Raw genomic sequence first — 23,216 nt, forward strand, 5'->3', positions numbered from 1 at the left:
CAATACCCATACACAATCTCTTCTCTCCCTCCCTCTCTTTCTCTTATCTCTCCTTCCCTCTCCCAGAACTCATCCAGTATCTCTCCTCCCAATGTATGCTCTGAAATCCCTCCTCTCCTTTTCCCTCCCACTTCTCTCCCACTCTCCTTCCTTCTTCAATACCCATTCGCAATCTCTTCTCCCCCTCTCGATCTCTCTTATCTCTCCTTCCCTCTCCCAGAACCCATCCACTCTCTCCTACCAATGCATGCTCTGAAACCCCTTCTCTCCCTCTCCCTCCCACTCCTCTCCCACTATACCATTCCTTTCCAGTACCCATCCAGTATCTCCCTAACATTCCCTTCTTTCCCTCTCTCTCCCACGCCTCTCCCACTATACCATTCCTTTCCAGCACCCATCCAGTATCTCTCCTTCTATTACCTCCCCTAACATCCCCTCCTCTCCCTCTCTTCCCTACGTTTCACCCAATCTTCTTCCCTCTTCCAGCACTGCCTTCCAATACGACCTCTTAGCGCACCTCTCCCTCTCTCTCCCACGCCCCTCCCACGCTCCCTCCCCCTCAGGTGGGCGCCAAGATGAATTACTCCACTGGATCAATCTGGTGACTCTCCCTCCACCTGAGATCCACCGGCGCCTTATTTATGTCTTCTATTAACGCTTCAGAAACTCCTGCAAATCTTCGTCTTCTTCTTCCCTTCGTTATTTCGTTCGTTCCTTCCTTCCTTCCTTGCTTGCTTCTTTGCTTGCTTGTTTCCTTCCTTCCTTCTTTCCTTCCGTTCTTGCCTATCTGTTTACTCATTCTTATCTTGCTTCCTTCCTTCCTTCCTTCCTTCCTTGGTTCCTTGCTTACTTGCTTCCTCCATTTCTTCTTTTCATTGATTATTTTCTTTGGTCTTCTTTGTCATTTTATTTCTTGCAGTCTTGCGTGAATTGTTCTTAACTTTTTGCCATTCTCGTTGATGTAAGGTTTTATTGTTTCTCTCTCTCTCTCTCTCTCTCTCTCTCTCTCTCTCTCTCTCTCTCTCTCTCTCTCTCTCTCTCTCTCTCTCTCTCTCTCTCTCTCTCTCTCTCTCTCTCTCTCTCATTCGAAAGTTGATTAATTGATAAGACACTGATTATTTGAATTGTTGCAACTTCGGTAAATACATGATATGGAATTGGGTTATGTTTACCTGTATATATACCTGTACTAATAACCTGTTTTCTTTGTTTCCAGGTAAGTTAGCAGACGTCAAGAGGCCAAAGTGATACAAGCATTTCTACAAGGTAAATCAGATATGGATAGGTAGAGAGAGAGAGAGAGAGAGAGAGAGCAGGGGAGGAGTCTTTCACCGTAACGATTGTCTCCCATTGTAACAAACAACATAACAAGACACTTCCTGTCAACAGCATCACCGACCCTTTGTTCTCTGTACGTCTGTCTGTGTATCTGAGGCCACTCCATACCCCCCCCCATCTCTCTCTCTCTCTCTCTCTCTCTCTCTCTCTCTCTCTCTCTCTCTCTCTCTCTCTCTCTCTCTCTCTCTCTCTCTCTCTCTCTCTCTCTCTCTCTCTCTCTCTGTATATATGTATCGGCTTTCTATCGGTAAATCTATCTTCCTCTGTATTTCCCCAAAGTATTCAGTAATTTATTTATGTTCATTCCAATAACTGTATTTGGGTGAATTTATCTACTTTTGTTTGTTCAATGACGCCATCTTATCAATCAATCTATATAGCTACATAAATTGATATGCACCTGTACATTTCAATTACTATATGAATAAGAATATTAATAGCTACCGTACTCAATTATGCAAATATCCAAAACTACCGAATTATCTTTTTAATCTTCACATTTCACTATATATATTTATCCATTGTATTTCACTGCTCCGAGACTCTTCACCCCTCCCTCCCCCCTCCACACACACACACATTACCCTTTCCGATATAAACATAAATAAAGCAAAAGTATTTCTCACCTTTTCATCCCCAAATCCCAAATTATTTTCATTAATTTCACAAGGGTCATTTTTTCATTCTTTCGCTGGACACTTTTAAGGATGCAAGGATATCCTGAAGAGGGCAAAAAAGGACTTCCTCTTGATCCTTCTCACCCCTCCTTTGTTGACGGGAAGAGGAGAGAGAGAGAGAGAGAGAGAGAGAGAGAGAGAGAGAGAGAGATACAAAATTCCTCCTGTCATCTTGGTCTTACGACACTGAAATTTGAAACCGGAACTATTTCTCACATTCTCTCTCTCTCTCTCTCTCTCTCTCTCTCTCTCTCTCTCTCTCTCTGAGCCTCACAAAAATGAAGGACGATGGCGAGGGATGAATGACAAGCAGGAGAAAGAGAGAGATGACAGGAGGGAAGGAGGAAAAGAAGGCAGGAAGGGTGGGAAGAGAGGAGGAGGAAGAAGAGGAGGAGGAAGAGGAGGAGGAGGAGGAGGAGGAGGAGGAGGAGGCGAAGTTCGGGGCTTGATAAGAAAGGATGTAACTGGTTTAGAAGTAATGATGAGGACGGGGGAGGAGGAGGAGGAGGAAGAGGGAGGAGGAGCTGAAAGAGAGGAGGAGTAAGAGGGGAAGAGGAGAGAGTTTTTAAAGTGAAATTGAGGGGAAGTAATATGTCGTATAGATCAGATGACACACACACACACACACACACACACACACACACACACACACACACACACACACACACTCAGCTGTTTATCTTCCCTTCTCCCTTATCACTCTTCCCCTATCGTCACTTTTCCTCCCTCTCTCCATCATTCTCCCTTACATGTTTTCCCTTCCCTCGTTAGGCCCTCCCCCCTCCTCCTTATCCCTCCCTTTCCTTCCTTCCGCTATCTCCTTCCTCTCAAGTACTATCGCCTCCCTTTTCTCTCCTAATTCCTTAGTCTCCCTTTTTTTCATACTTATTTTCTACGTCAACTTGTTTTTCCTTTCCTTTTCCTTCTTGAATCATGTTGTCTTCCTTTTTTTTTTTTGGTTTCTCTATCTTTTATTTTTCTTCTTCATATTTTCCTTCTGTAAATTTTTCTATCGAACTTCTATTTTGTCTATTTTATCTTTGTTTTTCTTCTCATGGTGTTTTTTCCCTCAGCTTATCGCTCTTCAGTTTTTTTCTTTTTCCTCTCCATGTTCGCTTTAAGTTTTTTTTTCCTTTATTTTTCTCCAGTTTTTCGCTATTTTATTTACCTAGTCAAACTCATTCTTCTCAAACTTGCTTATTTTCTCACCAATTCCTCCTCCCTATTTTACCTTTCTCCTATGTTCGGGTCACCTGTTAGCCTTCTCCTGCTCCTCTTTCTCCTCCTCTTCTTCTTCCTCCTCCAGGCTACACCATCGCTCCCTTGGTTATTTTGGATCGACAAACAGCTACGCGACCATAAGGGTGTTTGTCCGTCCAAGCTTTTGCCCTAACTCACCCTAATGGATCAAATTCCTAGCTTCTAAACCAATTTTTGCAGTCCTCTCTCTCTCTATCACTGCCTGTCTCGCCTCTCGCCTGTCTATATTCTCTCTCTCTCTCTCTCTCTCTCTCTCTCTCTCTCTCTCTCTCTCTCTCTCTCTCTCTCTCTCTCTCTCTCTCGTTCGCGTATTTGCTTTCATTTTCAGTGTCTACAATGTCTGCCAGTTTGCCTTTTTTTTTTTTTCTTTTTGCTTGTATGTTTTCCTACGATTTATCACACTGCGTCGTGTGTGTGTGTGTGTCTGTGTGTGTGTGTCTCACAATCATCAGCAGCAGCAATAACAAGAAACAAATGAGAACCACGTTAGCGGAAATCGTGGTTTGACTGAAGATCCACGGAAAATTTGCCCAGTGTAAAAGCTCCTTTAACGACGCATGTATTACTTCGACTACAACACAAGAAACACCACTCGTACCCTTGTATCACCTCCATTGCTGGATATGCAGGGCTGCCAACTGTACCAAAGCGCCTCCGCCCTCTCCTCCTCATCCTCCCCTTCTTCTCCCCTGGTCCGCCTGTATGTTCGTTGCTATCGTTGTTTGCGTCATGCAGTTTCGCACAATAACGTAACTAGAGTTTTCTGTTCACTTGTAGACATTGAAGCCATTTTACTCTCTCTCTCTCTCTCTCTCTCTCTCTCTCTCTCTCTCTCTCTCTCTGATATACCTGTAGTAATGCTTGTAGCAATTCCTATTCTTCTGCCGGTGGACCCCTTCTCTTTTTATCTTTCTCCTTTTGGTTTTGCTTTCTCCTCTATCTGTCTATCTCCTTTTCTCTCTCTCTCTCTCTCTCTCTCTCTCTCTCTCTCTCTCTCTCTCTCTCTCTCTCTCTCTCTCTCTCTCTCTCTCTCTCTCTCTCTCTCTCTCTCTCTCTCTCTCCTGTTTGTCCGATCCATCCCGGCTGTATATTAAGTCTGCTGCCTCGTGTTTTCCTTTCGTAATTTCAGACTGGATACAATCATAAACTTCTTGCTTTCATGGCTCAGTTTTGATTGTATGTCTATATGCTTCGGGAGAATTCCAGCTTGTTCACGTAAACTCAGCATTCGTATAATTTGTTGGGGTTTACCTTGATCCTATTGGGTGTTCATGTCTGGTAAAGTTACCTAAGAAAATCTCGCATCTCATATCTTCTTGGTCTATCTATCGGCTCTATCCTGTATGTTAAGACTGTATACATACTTATCTTGAGCCGTATAAGGAAATTTCATGTCTCGTATCCTTTTGGTGTCTCGACTGTATCCTCGTATGCTAACGCTGTCTGTATACATATTCCCCTGTCCCTTGCACACGAAATACAGATTCCAACTCCCCATGTAGTTTGCCCTCCTCCGGCGTTCGTCTCCGAGAAGAATACAATACCTCATTCCAGTTATCCATTCCAGGCCGCTCCCGAGATTCCAGGAAGGCGGCGGGAGTTGGGCTAAGCTAATTCAATCTCTTTTCGTCAACACGCCTTCGATGACTTGCTCGGATTGCTCTCAAATACTCGCCGGGAAGGAAGGAAGGAGGGAGGGAAGGAGGGAAGGAAGACGGAGGAAGTGGACGGTGAAGACTAGGAAGGGAGAGAGAGGCTGGTGGGCGTATACGTAGGGAAGAAGGAAAAGGAAGGAAGGAAGGAAGGAAGGAAGGAAGGAAGGAGGAAAGGAAGGATAAGACGGAGATGACTAGGAGTGGCAGGCATGAAGGAAGAATAGAGGAGTACGGTATGTAGGAAGGGAGCATAGAAGGAGGAGGTAAGGAAAGAAGGAAGGAAGAGAGAGAGAGCGGGAAGGTGAGATGCAGGTAGATGAAAGTAGGTAGTAGGAGGGAGGAAGGGAGTAAGGAGTCGAGGTAGAGGAGGGAGAGGTGAATTGAAGCAAGAGGGAGGGAGGGAAGGAGGCAGAAATAGGAGGGAAAGCGATGGCGGTGTGGCAGTGAAAGAGGAGTTATGTAAGTAGAGGGAGGATGAAAGGGAAGAGCAGAGCAGATTCGGTGAAGGGCGAGGGATGCTGAATAGATTGAAAGAGGGGGAGGAAGGAGAGGGAGACAGGGCGGTGAGTGGGAAGGGAGGCTAGGAGGGACGGTAGGGAGAGGAGAAGAAGAGAAGGGAGGGTAGAGGTGGCGTGAGTGGGAAGGAATAGAGGACGAAGGGAAGGGAAATGGATAGATAGATAGACTTAGATAGAGAGAGAAAGAAAAGAAAAAGTTGGAGGTGATAGCCAGAAAAAAATGCATATAACCGCTCTCTCTATACACTCCCTTTTCCCTGGTCCTCGAAAAAGTCACAGCAACACACACACACACACACACACACACACACACACACACACACACACACACACACACACACACACACACGTAGTTCAGAATATCAACACCCGCATCTCATCCCTTCTCTTCTCCCTTCCCTCCACCACATGTATTGGACAGACTGACGAGTGATTGTGTGTCTAGAGTGTCCTTGTGTGATTGTGTCCTTAAGTGCCCTGACGACCCATTGTGTGTATGTGTGTGTGTGTGTGTGTGTGTGTGCGCCCCGACTGTTAGCGCACATGGACTCCGGCTGACGACTATCGCGTGGCGCTTCGCTGTAACAGATGAACTCACAATGGCGTATGTCTGATTATATCGTAGCTTTCCTTTTTCGGCATCACTCGCGCTATTTAATTTTGGCTGAAGATTTTTTTGAGTGTAATTGTTTGTAATGTTTTTTTTTTATATCACTGGCGTTTACAGATAGAACTCCCAATGGCGTACAACTATTTTTTTAGCTTGGTAATTTTTTTTTGTTATCTTTTGTGTTATTTGTTTTGGCCGAGGATTTATTGCTGGATGTTTATATATAATCACTGCCGCGTTTCTCTTGACTTTCCGTGTGTAATGAGGCTTGATTCAACAGTATTGTTTAGAAATTAGATAAAATGATTCAAATGTATTAAGAAATTAGATAAAAAAGGAAAAAAATAATAACTCTCCGCATTGCCAAATAATATAACCAAAAACAACATATATTTCCAACTACGCAAATATTTTCCTCTCGTGTGATGGCCGTGCGCCGGCATAACGAAGGGCTTAGTGTATTATTTTTTGTATATGTATAATTATCATCGACTCGAATATTATTTAGCCCGATGCGAGTATTATTCCTATTGTTTTCGTTATTATTATTATTATTAGAGTAGTAGATAGTAGTAGTAGTAGTAGTAGTAGTAGTAGTAGTAGTAGAAGAAGTGGTAGAAGTTGTAACGGTTAAAAAAATGTAGCAGTAGATAAAAAGGTCCATAGTTGTAGTGGTAGAGATAATTGTTGTAGTGACGGTAGTTGAAGCAAAAGTAGTTTATTAGCACCATGTTCAGCTTTCTTAAATGCGATATCTTGGGGTGGTATAATTTGTGCTGAAGCTGCTCACCTTTTTACTGGTCAGTGTTCATAGGCATCACGCAGGCCGAGGACACGGGTAAAAATATCATTCCTACGGACGTTTGCGTGAGCCATGTCTAGTATATCACACAGCAAGAGATAAAAAGAAAGTCATCTCTCTTGGCGCCAGATATTTCTCCGCTTACAAACAAAATAAAAAAAATCATCATGCCCTCAGATAACCGACAGTGAAGGTCATTAAATGTCACTATAGTTTCCACGGCAACCAGAAATACTAATAAAATGCAGGCTCTATATTTACCTTTACACAACAAAGAAACCCTGATTCCACTTCCTTCCCGCGGCAACAGCGACACAGAACCTCCGCACACACACCTCAAGCAACACGCGGCGTCACAGTCACATTTGCAGCCGCGGTTTGGTATTCAGAGCGGATGCGTCACCTACCCACACACACATACACACACATCCACGTGAGCCCGGCGCCGTCAACCCGCCGAATACTGAGTGCATGGCCCACCCCTCCCCGGGTATTCAATCACGGCGGCATCAAGGCAGACAGGTCTAAAAATGCATACAAATGTGCCCTTTTTTCTCCTCCTCTCTCGACCTGAAGTGTTTCCTGGGATTGTGTGGGAGATGAGAAAGGGGAGCGGCGGGGCGGACGTCTGCAGGGCGGGGTGGCGGGGAGAGGAAGGGGCGGAAACGGGGCGAGGAGGATGAGAAAGACTTGGAGGAAGTAGCGGGGCAGTAAATATGCTTTGTTTAGTGAAGGAATGGACGGGTTATGAGAAACGGAGACCTACATAGAAGTGGAAAGGAGCTGCAAGATGGTAGCATATTAGCTGGAGTGATAAAGAAGCGGGATTATCTATATGGAAATGATAGGAAGAGGAAAGGAAGCGACAAACCCGCGTGGAAACAGATACAAGCTGAAATATATATGGAGATTGTTCTTCTTCTTCTTCCTCTGTTGGCGTTTCCCATTTTCATATATATTGAGATTAGCGGTGAATAAAATAAAACAAAATAAATGACGGAGAAAATATCATAAGTGGCCGTATTATAGAGATGACGAGGACGACGAGAAGACTTATAAGAGCAGATGGAACGGCTTAGAAAGGAAACTATAGATGAAAGAAGGGGAGTAGACTTACATTCCTGTTTATATAGACTTTAGAACGGTGGCAGCTAACGTGATACAAGTTAACAGTATATAGATGAATGAAGAAGCAAACGTACTTACATACTTATACAAAGACAAACCGACCGACAGACAGACAGACAGGCAGAAAGTGAAAGAGGCTCCATAACAGTCGTCGCCACTCATCTCATAATAGAACAAGCAAACAAACGACTCGTGGGTCTTAATGTGTGGCTGTCTAAGAAGGATGCTGCGTCCCGATCCATCACCATGACGCACAAGAGAGAGAGAGAGAGAGAGAGAGAGGGAGAGGGAGAGGGGGGGGGGGGCGAGTGAGCGGCAGTCGGGGGTTCTAGGATCAACAGGTCGGCTAGTCTGCTGGGTCGGATCTTGGCGGGGTGCAGCGAAGCGGGGCGGGGCGGGGCGAGGCGGGGCAGCGGAACCCAAACTCGGACAGCGAATGTAGTTTTTGCATCCTTTCATCCGTCCTCCTCCTCTTCCTCCTCCTCTGCGTCTCCCTTATCTTAGCACCGCCGAAGATTCCTAAGTCGATGTTGAATATACCCGTTTTGCTCAGCGCCGCTCTCCTCTCGTGTGTTAGAGCCCGATATTATAAGACACTTCGCTTCTCACATCAGCTATTTCTAAAGGTCAAAGAGGGGATCAATCGGGTTCTTATGAGTGTGTTTTTAGCTTCACGGTACAGAGGAAGGGTCAGACTACCACCAGGGTCATGAAACTACTACTGGAAATGTCCCAAACTCATACGAAAGCCTTGTCAAAAATGTGAACTTGGAGGACGAAATGTTTTAAAATACGATCCAGTGACAGCAATTCGTGAGAGCGCCGCAATGATTCCGTAAAAGATGTGTGACTGCATGCGGATGTGTGTGAAATGTGACGTGCTATTCAACGTCATATTTCCCCGGCAACGCTTATTCTAATGCGACACATACACAGAAAAAACAACAACGCGGGAAATTCGCAATTAGACACACTGAGAGACTGAGAGGGGAGGGGGGGGGGGGGGATGGAGGGACAGGGAAGGGGAGAATTAAGGAAAGGCGTGAAACACAATTGTCATAATAATTCCCGTTGTTGAGAGAGAGACAAAAGAATCTTGATAATGCAATACACGGCGACAGAGGCGCTGAAATATACCATTACCTCACGTCACGTCTCCGTCATCATACAGACAGGCACGCAGCGGGGAGGAAGATGAGGATGGCGGGGAAAGACGAGGGAAGAGAGAAAGAAAAGGCCGGCGGGAAGAAGAGGGACATGGGGAAGGCGAAAAAGATGAGGGCGAAGGGAAGAAGAGGGAGATGAAGAAGTTGAGGTAGACAGTGATGACGGGAAAGATGAAACCGACGTGGAGAAGAGAGACGAAGAAGGCGATGAAGACGAGAAAGATGAGGTCGAAGGGAAGAAGAGGGAGACGAAGAAGGTGAAGTAGACGGTGATGACGGGAAAGATGAAACCTGCGGGGAGAAGGCGAGGAAGATGAAGGCGAAGGGAAGAAGAGGGAGACGAGGAAAACGAGTTAGATGATGATAAAGGAGGATGGGAGGAAGACAATGACTGGTAAAGACGAGAAACAGAGAAAAGACTAAACAAATAATGAAAGGGATGATTAGAAAACCGGAATGGGAAAGAATACGAAAACGAGACCAGAAAGACGAAATAGAAAGAGGAGAAGTAAAGCGATAAAAAGAGATGAAGAACGGAAATACAGCGAGGATAAGAAGACATGAAAAAAACTCACAAAGGACATGACAACCAAAGGACGGGGGGAAGACGTAGAAGACAAAGAGGAGAAAAAAGATATAGGGAAGAAAAGGCAGACGAGAGAGAGAGAGAGAGAGAGAGAGAAAATAAGTACCGGGGAGACAAAGACGGCCATGTCCTTCAATCCGGTTTGCTTTGATGAGTGGCCGGCGGATGAGCGGCTTTTCCTATACAGTGAGCAGCTTTTATCCCTTGCTGGGGCGGCGGCAGCGTAAGGGAGCCACTCAACTCAAACCCTTCGGTGGCAGGGACGGGGCAGCGGGGGAGGGAAAGGTTCAGCAAGGGACGGAAGGTCGGTGATGGAGCGGAAGGTTTGGCAGGAGCGTGAGGGACGGCGGGGCAGCGGTGATGAGGAGGCCAATATGTTCCGTCACCCGCCGCTCCCTAACTCCTCATGGTGGTCTGAGCTACTGTGCTACAAGAAGGAAGGAGAGTCAGACGAGAAGGTGGTTGGTGAGTGTTGCTTTTCCTCTCATTGCGACGCTGAGTAAGGATTTGTCATTATTTTCCCGTCACCTGCCGCTCGCTAATTCCTGATGCTGGTCTGTGGAGAAGGCGGTTGGTGATTGCTGTTTTTCCTCTCATTGCGACGCTGAATAATAAGAATTTGTGTCATTATTTTCCCGTCACCCGCCGCTCGCTAATTCCTGATGCTGGTCTGTGCTACCGTGCTACAAGAAAGAGGGTCAGTGGAGAAGGCGGTTGATGATTGCTATTTTCTCTCATTGCGACGCTAAGTAATGTTTTATTTTATTTTCTCTCATTGCGACGCTAAGTAAAGATGATTAGTGTTTTTCTCTTATTATAACGCGAAGTAAAAAGTGTCCTCCTCGTGCGCCGTGGGAAATATGAATTAACACTTCCCACCCTTTGTCCTTCCATCATGAAAGTTTAAAGTCTCCGGCGTCCGATGTGCCGTGAAATTACTATCAAGGTTTCGCTCCCACAAGTGCGCGCCGAGGAATTAGTAGTAACAAGCGCCTACGATATTGGCTCTGTTTTTACTTTTTTTTTTTAGAGTAGATAATGTCAACTTGAGTCGCTTGTGAAACCTTCAACCCACAAGCAGCCGATACGTTGTGAAATTATTCTGAAGGTCTCGGCGGCGACTCGAGTATTTCACGCAAACTTTCCCCAAACACCAAACATGTCGCTGTGGCTTATAACACTTTTCTCTGCGTATAAACCTCCGTGAATAATGACACTGAGGGAAGGGACTTAAGTGGCCGTCGTAAAACATTCGTGCGGCGTGCGTTTCTCGATGTTGACGTGAACCACTTTGTAATACTTCACAGCGTAATTTCCGCTTCCTGTTTGTGTCGCAACGCCGTGAACCGCGCCGATGTTGACCTGACATGACGCTTAACTGGACGCTAGACTTCAGGTAAACGATGGCGCCGATGTCCTGTGAAGTTATTATGAAGGCTTCGGTTCCACTAATACTCACCGAAGAATTAGTAGTACAGGTGCCTATGGTGTTGAATCTTTTTTACTTTTCTGTCGAGTAAATAATATCAACTCGAGTCGCTTATGAAACTTAACGTACAAGCGGCTGATACGATGAGGGAACGGCTTTTGTAGTGGGCGCGGGGTCCTCACAGCAGCGGCAAGAGTGTCATTACCCCGTTCAGCGCCGGAATGCAGGTTTACACACACAAGGCGCCAAGTCAAGGTGCTATGTGCGTTGTGTCCACTGGATGGGTGACAAGACGCGGCTTTGTCACCTCCGCGGCGGGGTGCAGCGGCGAGAGTGGCGGAGCGTCGGGTCGGAAGAAATGTGATGCGTCCGGAAAAGTGTGGAAGTTACGTCGAGTTGGTGTGGAGTTTGCTGACTTTGAGGTTTGCAATTGTCTTGAACTCGGAAGTGAAAGTAGCAATGGATGGATGATGGTGGGAAGTGATGATGATAATGAGAATAAGTTGGGTAATTTGTCTGCTCGCGCGCGTACACACACACACACACACACACACACACACACACACACACACACACACACACACACAGTCTCACCTCCCTCCACTAATGACAGGTAATGAAGTAATGTAGGTAACCGTGTCTGGACCATTGTATTTCTCCGGGCAAAACCTGTGTCATTGTTCCTCCAAGCTTTCTTCTCCCACACTCTCTCTCGCTCTTCCCTCACCTTTCCCACCATTCTTGTTTTAATACCTCCCTCAACACCCTCCCTTAGTCACCCTCCCTAGTCCCTCACTGCTGATGTCTCTCATTATGCTTCTCCATTCTCACTTTCACGTTTTCATTACCCATGACATTCTTTCACCACTCATTATCTCCGTCCTTCCCGTTCATCTTTCCCAGCTTCCCTTCCCTCTCACTCTTCGTTTCTCCTACATCCTTACACCCGTCATCCACTGCCTCATCTTCCTTCGCTCTTACTCCCGTCTCCTTCCTCCGTCTCTCCGCTCCCCACCTCCTCTTCCTCCACCGTTTCTCTCGTCTCCTTCCTCCGTCTCTCCGCTTCTGCATTCTTCTACCCGTCAAGCACTCCCTCGTCTTCCTTCACCGTCACCCTCGTCTCCTTCCGTCTCTCCGCTTCTCTCGTCTGCCCTTTCTCGCCTCAACCTCTTTCCTCTCTCTGGACCTTCTGTTATTTATACCTTTTGGTCTTTGGGGTCACCTGCTCCTTGGGAAACTAACGGAGCGAGGCGTCATGAGCAAACGGTCGACTTCCTTCAGAGCGTGGCAGAATGGCCGCCTAAGACCCAGGCCAAGTGGTCGTAAAAGCGTAACGCGAAAGCTCTGTATGTCTGCGTCTGTGTCTGTCCACCTCACGCCCTTGTTTTTGTTTACGGGAATTATTAAAGTAGGTAAGGAAAATGCGGTTACTCGTTTGTTTTATTTCTTGGAGTTATTTTTTTCGTCTTTTTTGGAATATCATCGGTGTGTCGCAGTCGCCTTAGTAGACAGCAGATGAGAAAAACGCAGGTTCTTGGTCCTCCTTTACATTTTTAAGGGTCATAGACTGTTTATTTTCCCGTTAGTTCTTGCATGGCGCTGTTGTTTTAAGGCGCATCGTCGTCCTGGCCGCCGCTGGAAGGTTCTCTGGAGTGTCCATGCTCTGTGGCAACGAGTCGCTAACTATCCAGCGAGCCTCACGAAGCCACCATTACCACCACGACTATAACCACCACCACCACCACCACCACCTTCCAGCGCCGCCACGAGCACCATACCCGTGAATATTCATACCCGGAGGAAAGGAGAGCACGTGAGAATAGGAAAGAGGAGGAGGAGGAGGTGACGGCGGCGCGGCGAGACTGTAGAGGCTTGGTGTTGGGCTTTTCCCCGCCGTCCCGAGTGCTCAAATGTTACTCTGCGTAGTTTTCAGGAGTTACGGTCCATTCTAGAGGGTAAGTAAGGTTCTGGGCGGCGCCATAACCGTAAGTCTGGCGCGTATAGCCGGGCCGGGGAGGGCTGAGTGCTTCGCTGATTGGAATTCGAGGCAAATCGACCGAGCGGCTGGTATTAATTCAGGCGGGCTTAAGGCGCTGCTCTGCTCCTGTGTCCTTCTCTTCCCTCTCTCTGGCTCTCCTCCTTGATCTTCCTTCCCCTTCTCCTCCTCCTGCAGCAGCACCTCCTCCTCCTCCTCCTCTCATTGGGTTGACGTGTGCCTTGCCGCTCTCCCACCTTCTTTATTATATAACCTGATTCTTTTTTTCTCCCTCTTTTTTTGTCTGTGTGTGTGTGTGTGTGTGTGTGTGTGTGTGTGTGTGTGTGTGTGTGTGTGTGTGTGTGTGTCAAGGTATTTTTCGTTCCCGTGCGTGTCTTGCCTCGGCCTCTTGTCTTTGTGTTTTCAAGTGTTTTTATTTCATTTTTCTTCACTTTCGTCTTCTTATTATCATTTGAGTGTCTCGTTGTTTGCTTTAGTTTGTGTGTGTGTATGTGTGTGTGTGTGTGTGTGTGTTTCCTTGCTTGGGTGCGTGTTTCCTGAGATTATACTCTCTCTCTCTCTCTCTCTCTCTCTCTCTCTCTCTCTCTCTCTCTCTCTCTCTTTATTATACCCAAGATACCTGTTTTCATTTTCTCACAGCGTCTTCCTGTTATCTTCTCTCCTTCCTGTACTACACTCTCCCTGTCTTTCCTCTTTCCCTCCTTTCCTCCACGCTCTCTCACCTTGTCTCTCCCTCTCTCCCTCCCTCCTACCGCTACCCCCTCTCCCGCCCCTCCGCCTCCTCTGCAGCGCTAAAGACCCCTGACAAATGTTACCTAGTCCCAACCTTTGGAAGAAATGACAGCGTATCTTGCTACCTGTCGGGATGTCGCTACCGCCGCCTCTGTCGCCCGCCTGCCCCCTTACCTAACCTGTCTGTCTACCTGCTCACCCCTATTAGACCTCTCGGAAGGCCGCGTGAGGGGACGGCGGGTTGTTTCGTCGTGATGGAGGGAGAAGATGAAGAATATGTGCAGTGGATTATAATTATACCTGCATAATTTTTTTTTTGTGCGTCATTTTCTTTATCATTTTTTTCTCATTATTTATTTACTATTCTTCCTACTACTATCATTTTTAATAGTAGTAGTAGTAGTAGTAGTAGTAGTAGTAGTAGTAGTGGTTAGTAGTAGTTTTCGTCGTAGTAGTAATGAAAGTAGTGTTCTAATTATCTTTATTATTATTTTCTTCGCTATTATTGTGTATTTAGTTTCATTATCAGGTTTATTCTGAAAAGCCAAAAGTATATCGGTGCAAGAGGAGGAGGAAGGAGCCAAAAGAGATAAGGATGGGAGGCCGTAAGCGAGAGATACGCCTTCCCCGTCGTTTAAAGGGACGCCCGTTAGGGAAGAATGTCGCCAAGTTATTACAGTACGGAGTTTTGGTACCTGCGCCCCTAAAAGTTCCCGGAAGAATGTTGTTTAGTGTCTAAGGAACCGTCCCTGCCCTGCTCGGTCTGCTGTCTAAAGGACCGGGCTGCTGTCAACGAGGCCCTCTGTCTTAACCCGGTAGCAGCGACGGACCAAATTTGTGGCTTTACCGTGTACCAGCGACGGACCAAATTTGTGGCTTTACCGTGTACCAGCGACGGACCAAATTTGTGGCTTTACCGTGTACCAGCGACGGACCAAATTTGTGGCTTTACCGTGTACCAGCGACGGACCAAATTTGTGGCTTTACCGTGTACCAGCGACGGACGAAATTTGTGGCTTTACCGTGTACCAGCGACGGACCAAATTTGTGGCTTTACCGTGTACCAGCGACGGACCAAATTTGTGGCTTTACCGTGTACCAGCGACGGACGAAATTTGTGGCTTTACCGTGTACCAGTGACGGGCCAAATTTTTCCCATGATATAAACCCCCAAAATAGATGATGCATAAACTGATCACAAATGCGTTGATAGGTATATATTATGAAATGGTTTGTGTGAGAGATGATTTTTTCTCATCAATTCGCTGAGAGGGGCCATTAATTAACATGATCCTTGCAGCTACCGGGTTAAGTATTGCGACAGTGTTCTTCTTGTTCTCCTTTGCATGTGTCACAACCACAGAGTTCAATACAGGTGTTGGATATTTAAGTATTCAGTGTTATTATCAGGTAGCATTTTAGTGTCAAGTGTTTAATTATATGTTCTTTTAATTAATGTGTGATGAGCACCTGTTTAAGCCTTATCTGGTTGTAGTCTTTGTGGGGATTAGTGTTTTTTTGTGAGTTTCAGAGTCAACCGTTTTAAATGTTCGAATATTATCGTGTCAGGGAAGGTGGACACTAAATAGAAGCTCGATAATTATATCAAACGACGGCTTAGCTTAAAACAAAATTAATATGTAGCGATTTACCCGAAAATATATGTTAATACAAAATATAATTACTGATAACAAAAGCAGCAGTGATTTCTTATCCAACAAAACCACGAATACAGAACCGCCTTCGTGGTGTAGTGATTAGCGTGCAAACTACGAATCCGCGGCCCTGGGGTTGACCCTCACCCGGCCGGGGCAGTCGCAGTACAACTCAGCCAACTGTTCTCTTTTCTTTCTGGCTGGTCGGAAAATGAGTGCCTGGGGAAAGCTGGAGAAGGCAGACTGTGGTAACCCGGATATCACACCTGCCCTGCGTCCCGGGGTATATAATGTGGACATACCCGCCACAGACTTAAGGGCCAATATGTCGGAGATTAGCACCGTGGTTCTGCGCAGCTGTGGCTCATGTCTTCTCCTTTTACCTACGACAACAAGACAGGTATATTCAGAGTTATGCCATATACGAAAAAAAAATGTGATCTTAACCCTAAGTTGAATATAAGTGATTGGAACAAACCGCTAGAAAGTTGAGGCTGCGCGGCGGGTGACGTGTAGCGGAGCGTTGCTGAATTGAGACGGACGGAACGTGATTAATTTATGTTGGTGGAAGAAAACAGTGGTAAAGCATGAATAAGAGAAACTCAGGGTGGGTCTCTCTCTCTCTCTCTCTCTCTCTCTCTCTCTCTCTCTCTCTCTCCATACATACAACTATCAATCTTTCATAAGTACACAAAAACAATATAGGACAAGGTCAATTTCTGGTCATTTACTTTAAAATAAGATATATACATAACCCTCCAGAGAACACTTGAATCATCTCAGCAATTACCTTCTCTTCCACAAGGCGAGGCAAGCAAGAAAGCAGAATCAGAGCTCACAGGCACGACACTGAATTAAAAAGGAAATATTTTCAGCTCCATAAAATAATTCGGAGATCGTAACATAAAGGGAAGAAAGACATAGACAGTTATTTCAGGTTATTTTACTTTTTTACAGGAAGATACTGGAGAGCGACAAGAATACACACACACACACACACACACACACACACACACACAGACAGATAGGCGGGTATACAGATAGATCCCCGAGAGTCAAGATAAATACTCCGACGAGAGAGAGAGAGAGAGAGAGAGAGAGAGAGAGAGAGAGAGAGAGAGAGAGAGAGAGAGAGTCAGCCATTTATGCCACTCGTAGGACACTGTTGGTCATGCGTCACTTGGGAAGATGTTGAGCAAGGGTGTTGATGGTGGTGGTGGTGGTAGTTACAAAGGCGGCGGCGGCGGCGGCGGTGGTGAAAATGCTGGTGTTACTGCGGCGGTGTCGGAGGCGTCGTCGGGAGCAAAGACCCTTCACTGAATAGACGGATGACGAAAAAAAGAAAAAGAAAGACATGAGATAATATAAAGTAATTAGTCTCCTCCATTGCAGACTTCCGCTTCATTTTTTTTTCTTTCTTGTCTTCCGAGTGTCAGTTAATGTCGGAGAGAGAGAGAGAGAGAGAGAGAGAGAGAGAGAGAGAGAGAGAGAGAGAGAGAGAGAGAGAGAGAGAGAGAGAGAGAGAGAATGGGTACGGTGTTGCGTAGTAGATATTGATGGAGGGACTCTGTATATAAGGTTTCCATGAGATAAAGAAAAAAAAAAGTCCTCCCCAAAAAGAATCAACAAGCAGATGAATGTAAATAATTAAGTACGAGGACTCTGATGACGTGAAGGTATTTCTGGAGATAGAGAAGACGGATATAATATGAAAAAAAGAATAGGTAGAGGAGAAAGATTACACCAGAATGACTAACATAAACACACAAAATATTTCAACAATCCAAGCAAGTAACAACACACACACACCAAGATGACAAATAACAACACAAACAACACACACACACACACACACAAGGCGTCACAATTGTCCTCCCCGCCTCAGACATTTCGGTGAGAAGTGGAAGCGATGGCAGGAAAATTGAATTCGTGACGCCTAAGTATACATAATCATTATTTGCTTTCGTGACGTGGAGAGGAATAAAAAACACAAACAGGCGTGGGAATTTTCTAAGCTGGGTGTGAAAATTTTCTTGGCTAGCGGGAGCGTGTGAAAAAGGTGATTTTTTTTTTTAATGAGTACAGTTCAGTTTTCGTGTGCGTAGACTAATCTGTGTGTGTGTGTGTGTGTGTGTGTGTGTGTGTGTGTGTGTTGTGATGAAAGACAGGCTCAGTGTGTCTCCTGGATTCGAGTTCCAACGCAAATTCACTGCTTTCAGTTTTAATTCTCGTAATTTCACAACTAATTTTCGCTTACGTGTTTGAATGAAATATGTTCACTGCGAGAGGTGTGGTGTGTGTTGGCGAGTGCGTTGCGTGTTCGGTAGAGTATGGTTTAAAGGGCTGGCGAGTACGCATTATTGGAGAATCAGTGAGTGTAAGGAATGTCTCGCTGTGACGGGGAACGCGTGTATGTGTATGTGCGTGTGTTATTAAAGGCTTGTGTTCTGAACTCCTTATAGGCCGCATTTGTTGATAGTCACGTAGGAAGTGTTTACAATGTTTCGTAAGAGGAAGCCGAATCTGCGTGTGTTTTCTCGAGTGTTTGTCTTTAAGAATTGAGTGTAAGAGACTGCATACATTATCCTTAATCAAAGTAGGCAATGCGTGTGTGTTAGTGTAAAGAAACATATGAACGAGTGTGCTATCAGCGTGTGGGATGTCAAAAAACCCTTAGTGTCTCAGCAATGGCTCTGAACCTGAAGGCGGACTGCCCACTACTTACCGGTGATCTGACGGGAGACTCGCTGGCCCGAGAACCGACTCGTCAGGCTCTCGTCATAGTCCTCCTCGGGCAGGTCTCACCACCATCCCCCGCACCCGACAGCTACACCCGCGGCGGTGGCTGACGGAAACCCGCGACCCTCGACTCTCGTGGCATGCTGTCCGCCCCCCTCAGACCCACTCGAGACAGCATTTTTCGGACGTGACGCCAAACACTCGCTCACTCCCCGCTGATGGAGAGAGACATCACATGGTGCAAAGATCCCACGGGCAGAGCGCTGTACATCCTCTCGGCTGGAGCGCCCGGGACCGACTGACGTGCGGGTGGGTGGGTGCCGCTACTTCACCCGCGAGCCCGAGAACAGCGACTGACAGGGGCGTGGATCCGTGCGTGGCTGGCGAGGGGGCGGAGCTTGTCTGGTCAGCGAGGGTCACGCCACGCCCACCTCCTTCCGGCCCCCTCGCACCACTTCGGAGGGATTAAAATAGCGCAACACCGCCTTCTAACCTCGTCAAGATCATTAGAATGGAGCAACTTGTGAGGGAAGTTGCAGATAATGGTATCCAAATACAGTTAAGCGGGTTCTCGGCGTCATTAATTGGTGATTGCCTCGCTGCTCAGGGGGAAGGAGGGAAGGCTTGAAGGAAGGAGGAAGAAGGTGAAGGAGACGGGAGAAAGGGAGGCAAGGGGTGAAGGAGCTGGCAAGACGCATGAGGGCACACAAACAGAAGAGCTGCACAAGAGGGGGATTTAAAATGATACGCAGGAAGAAAGAGGGAGAAGAAATAACTAGCAACGACAAACAGCTGGCGGCGGGGAGGGGAGAAAGAACCGTGAGGGGGGGCAAGGACGGGAGGAGAGAGCGGGAGTTGAACTGCAGAAATAAAAATAAAAAATGAGAAGGAAAACATGATATAAGGATTTGAGTACCACTGCATCGTAATAAGGAATAACAGGTAAGAAAGGCGAGTCGAGGAGGGTGAATTGATAAAAGGGAAAGGACAATCTGACACAGGTATGACTTTTCTAACGGGAGGATGTAAAGTGGTGTCTGACATTACGCTGAATTACGACTAGTTACGGAGAAGTACAAGACAAATATAAAAAAGAAACTGAGGGTCAGATGAACGCATGCTGTCTTTTTTCCCTCTCCGTTCCCTATTATGCGCCTCGGTTGCGACACCAGAGAGATACATGACAATAATGGACACAAAAGAGACATAATAAAACTAGGAAAATGAATAGAAGGATTGTAAACAGGACAGTGTGTGTGTGTGTGTGTGTCAGAGAGAGAGAGAGAGAGAGAGAGAGAGAGAGAGAGAGAGAGAGAGAGAGAGAGAGAGAGAGAGAGAGAGAGAGAGTATTCACCTATATATGTACTTTACATAAGAGAGTCAGGCTTGTATATCCTAGGTCAAGGGGTATCGAGTTTCCTCCCTTGGGTTACTGTAGCCTCGGAGGGTGCCACGCCACCACCCGACTGGCACCCGATGCCCATTCACTGCTGGCTGAACAGGTGTATGAAGACTGCCGCCCGGGAATCGAACACAGGATCTCTCGGTTGTGAGCTAAGGGTCTTAACCACTGTGTTAATGCAAATGTATAAGCAGCATAAACACACACATACATACACACACACACACACACACACACACACACACACACACACACACACACACACACACACACACACACACACACACACACACACACACACACACACACACACATCAAAAGTCTATAAAAAAACGTAATATTCTTTTCCCAAGGTTTGCTAATTACATTATGGATTAAACACAAACTCTAAGGGAATGAATAGCCGAGCTGTAGCAAGAAACACCTGGTTAGCGATGCACCTGACAAGCACTTCCGCTGCACCTGCAAACAGGAACCTTGATTAAAACCAGGCCCAGGTGAAAATTAAGTGTGTGTGTGTGTGTGTGTGTGTGTGTGTGTGTGTGTGTGTGCGTGCAAGTGTGTTCCTGTATATTTGGATGTTTTTTCTCAGGATATTAAAGTTTTTAACACAAGCGAACTAGTTGTCGTAATAGTAGTGTCAATCTCAGTATTATTAGTTGGAAATTAACTCATTTTCTTATAAAATATAGTTTGAAATGTAGTCTGGCTTGTGACACAAAATAGACATCACTACTTATAAAAAAAGAGAGAAAGGTTTAGGAATTTACATGAGACCACCCTCCACATGTTATTTGGGGCAACCTTTCACGCGTGCTTTACTGCTGCCTTTTGTTCAGTTTTCAGAAAGCACAAAGTCTCGAGATTAAAAGACAGTACAAGGAAGTGTTCCCTCGTGTGCAGGCCGCTCCCTTTGGCGGCGGCGCGGCGGCATTCCAAGTCACACACCTTAATTCTGTTAGACGGCGAACACTTGCTCGGACGCTGATGAGAATTCCTCGAGCCGTGTCGTAATTATAAAGCTGAAGGTGTGTGTGTGTGTGTGTGTGTGTGTGTGTGTGTGTGTGTGTGTGTGTTTGAGATACTTCATCCAATAGCACAGACACGAAGATAAGAAACACACACACACACACACACACACACACACACACACACACACACACACCATGATAGCGACGCCGGTAGTTGTACATATATCGCCTTCATTATCAATATTATTTCCTCCTCACATTCACCACGTGTGTATTTGTTTCCGTCGCAATCATTTTTATCGTCAATGCCATATCTCATAGCAGTATTGATTATGGTAGTAGTAGCAGTAGGAATAGTGGTAGTAGTAGTGGTCGTAGTATTAGTAGTATTAGTAGTAGTGGTAGTAGTAGCAGTAATAACATAGGTGTATCAATAATAGCGCACTTAAGCCGTAATAGTTGTATTGGGAAGCGGTCGTGTAATTAATATCAACACTGGAAACACCTGTAATTACCTTATTGTTCGTTCGCCAATCATTCCAGCAGCGGAACAGGTAGAAGGCTTATTAAACCATTTTCTTAATTAGCTCTTGTCCCTCCTCCTCCTCCTCCTCCTCCTCCTCCTGCTGCTCTTCCTCCACCTTTTCCTCCTCCTCCTCCTCTTCCTCCTCCTCCTTTCCCTGGGCACGTGCGTTGAACACCTGTGTTAATTAGCGGTGCCGAATGCTATTTGCAGGAGGAGGAGGAGGAGGAGGAGAGCAAGGTTAGGCAGCATGGGGAAGAAGAGGAATTGGAAGAAAGGAAGATGAAATAAGAAAAGTGTTGATGAGTAATTAAAGATACATAGAACAAAAGTAGACAAACAGAGAAGCTGGAAAGAAGAGGAGCGAGGGAGGAAAGTAAGGAGAGGAGGAGGAAAATGAATGAAAAATGGGAGGAGAGAGTTGGAGGAGGAGGAGGAGGCAAAGAAAAAAATTATATAAAAAAGGAAAAAGAGAGAGAGAGAGAGAGAGAGAGAGAGAGAGAGAGAGAGAGAGAGAGAGAGAGAGAGAGAGAGAGAGAGAGAGAGAGAGAGAGAGAGAGAGAGAGAGAGAGAGAGAGAGAGAGAGAGAGAGAGAGAGAGAGAGAGAGAGAGAGAGAGAGAGAGAGAGAGAGAGAGAGAGAGAGAGAGAGAGAGAGAGAGAGAGAGAGAGAGAGAGAGAGAGAGAGAGAGAGAGAGAGAGAGAGAGAGAGAGAGAGAGAGAGAGAGAGAGAGAGAGAGAGAGAGAGAGAGAGAGAGAGAGAGAGAGAGAGAGAGAGAGAGAGAGAGAGAGAGAGAGAGAGAGAGAGAGAGAGAGAGAGAGAGAGAGAGAGAGAGAGAGAGAGAGAGAGAGAGAGAGAGAGAGAGAGAGAGAGAGAGAGAGAGAGAGAGAGAGACACACTGTGTGTACTCTTTCCCTGTGCTCGTTTTCTTTACATCCGTCGCTGTGTACGCTGGGAGCAAAAAGAAAACGGAACTCTTCTCTTGCCATTTTTCTTCACATTATCCTGCAATTTTTGGGACACACACACACACACACACACACACACACACACACACACACACACACACACACACACACACACACAATAGACATAAAAATATAAACACGAGCAAAATGAAACCCATTCCCAATTATACAAACAAAAAAGAAATGCGCAAAAATGGAATATTATACTTTTTTTTTTGCTAAATGCGCATTGAAACTCGATCTCCTCGTTAACTCGAAAATTTGTCTTTTGGGAGTTATGTTTCAAACGGAATGATGAACCAAATAAATATTAACTGAAAAAAAATTGTAAACGTGCATGCTCAAACTAAAATATATAGGGTTATGGATTTTACAGAAAACAAAACTAACAAAGTGGAGAGAGAGAGAGAGAGAGAGAGAGAGAGAGAGAGAGAGAGAGAGAGAGAGAGAGAGAGAGAGAGAGAGAGAGAGAGAGAGAGAGAGAGAGAGAGAGAGAGAGAGAGAGAGAGAGAGAGAGAGAGACACACACACACACACACACACACACACACACAGACACACACACACACACACAGAGGCAAGCATACCCAACATGGATGAAGTTTTCGCAATTCTAAAGACTTAAAAACGGCAGATATTCCCCACCCAGCAAAAGATATTAGTAGTAGCTAGGAGTATTAATCATTACACCACGGGGGCGTATTAGTATTAGTTGTGGTAATGATAATAGTAGAAGTAGTAATAGTAGTAGTAGTAGTAGTAGTAGTAGTAGCTCTATTATGATTGTTTTCCATGGTTGTAGTTCTATCCCTAGCGCCATTACTGTTGTCATTATCCTAATTATTACGGCTCTGCGGACGAAGGTGAAGCCTCAGATCTCTTATCAAGTCTCGGAGAATGACGGACACTGGGATGGCGTGACGACCTCCCCCTCGCTGCCTTCCATCCTTTCCCTGACGTGACCTCCCCCTGCCCCTCCTTTCTCTCTCTCTCTCTCTCTCTCTCTCTCTCTCGTCTTTTTTTTCCTATTTTGTCCGCATTCTACTTTGCATTTGTGTTTTT

The sequence above is a fragment of the Eriocheir sinensis genome, chromosome 40 (assembly GCF_024679095.1).
Source record: "Eriocheir sinensis breed Jianghai 21 chromosome 40, ASM2467909v1, whole genome shotgun sequence".
Classification (NCBI taxonomy): Eukaryota; Metazoa; Arthropoda; class Malacostraca; order Decapoda; family Varunidae; genus Eriocheir; species Eriocheir sinensis.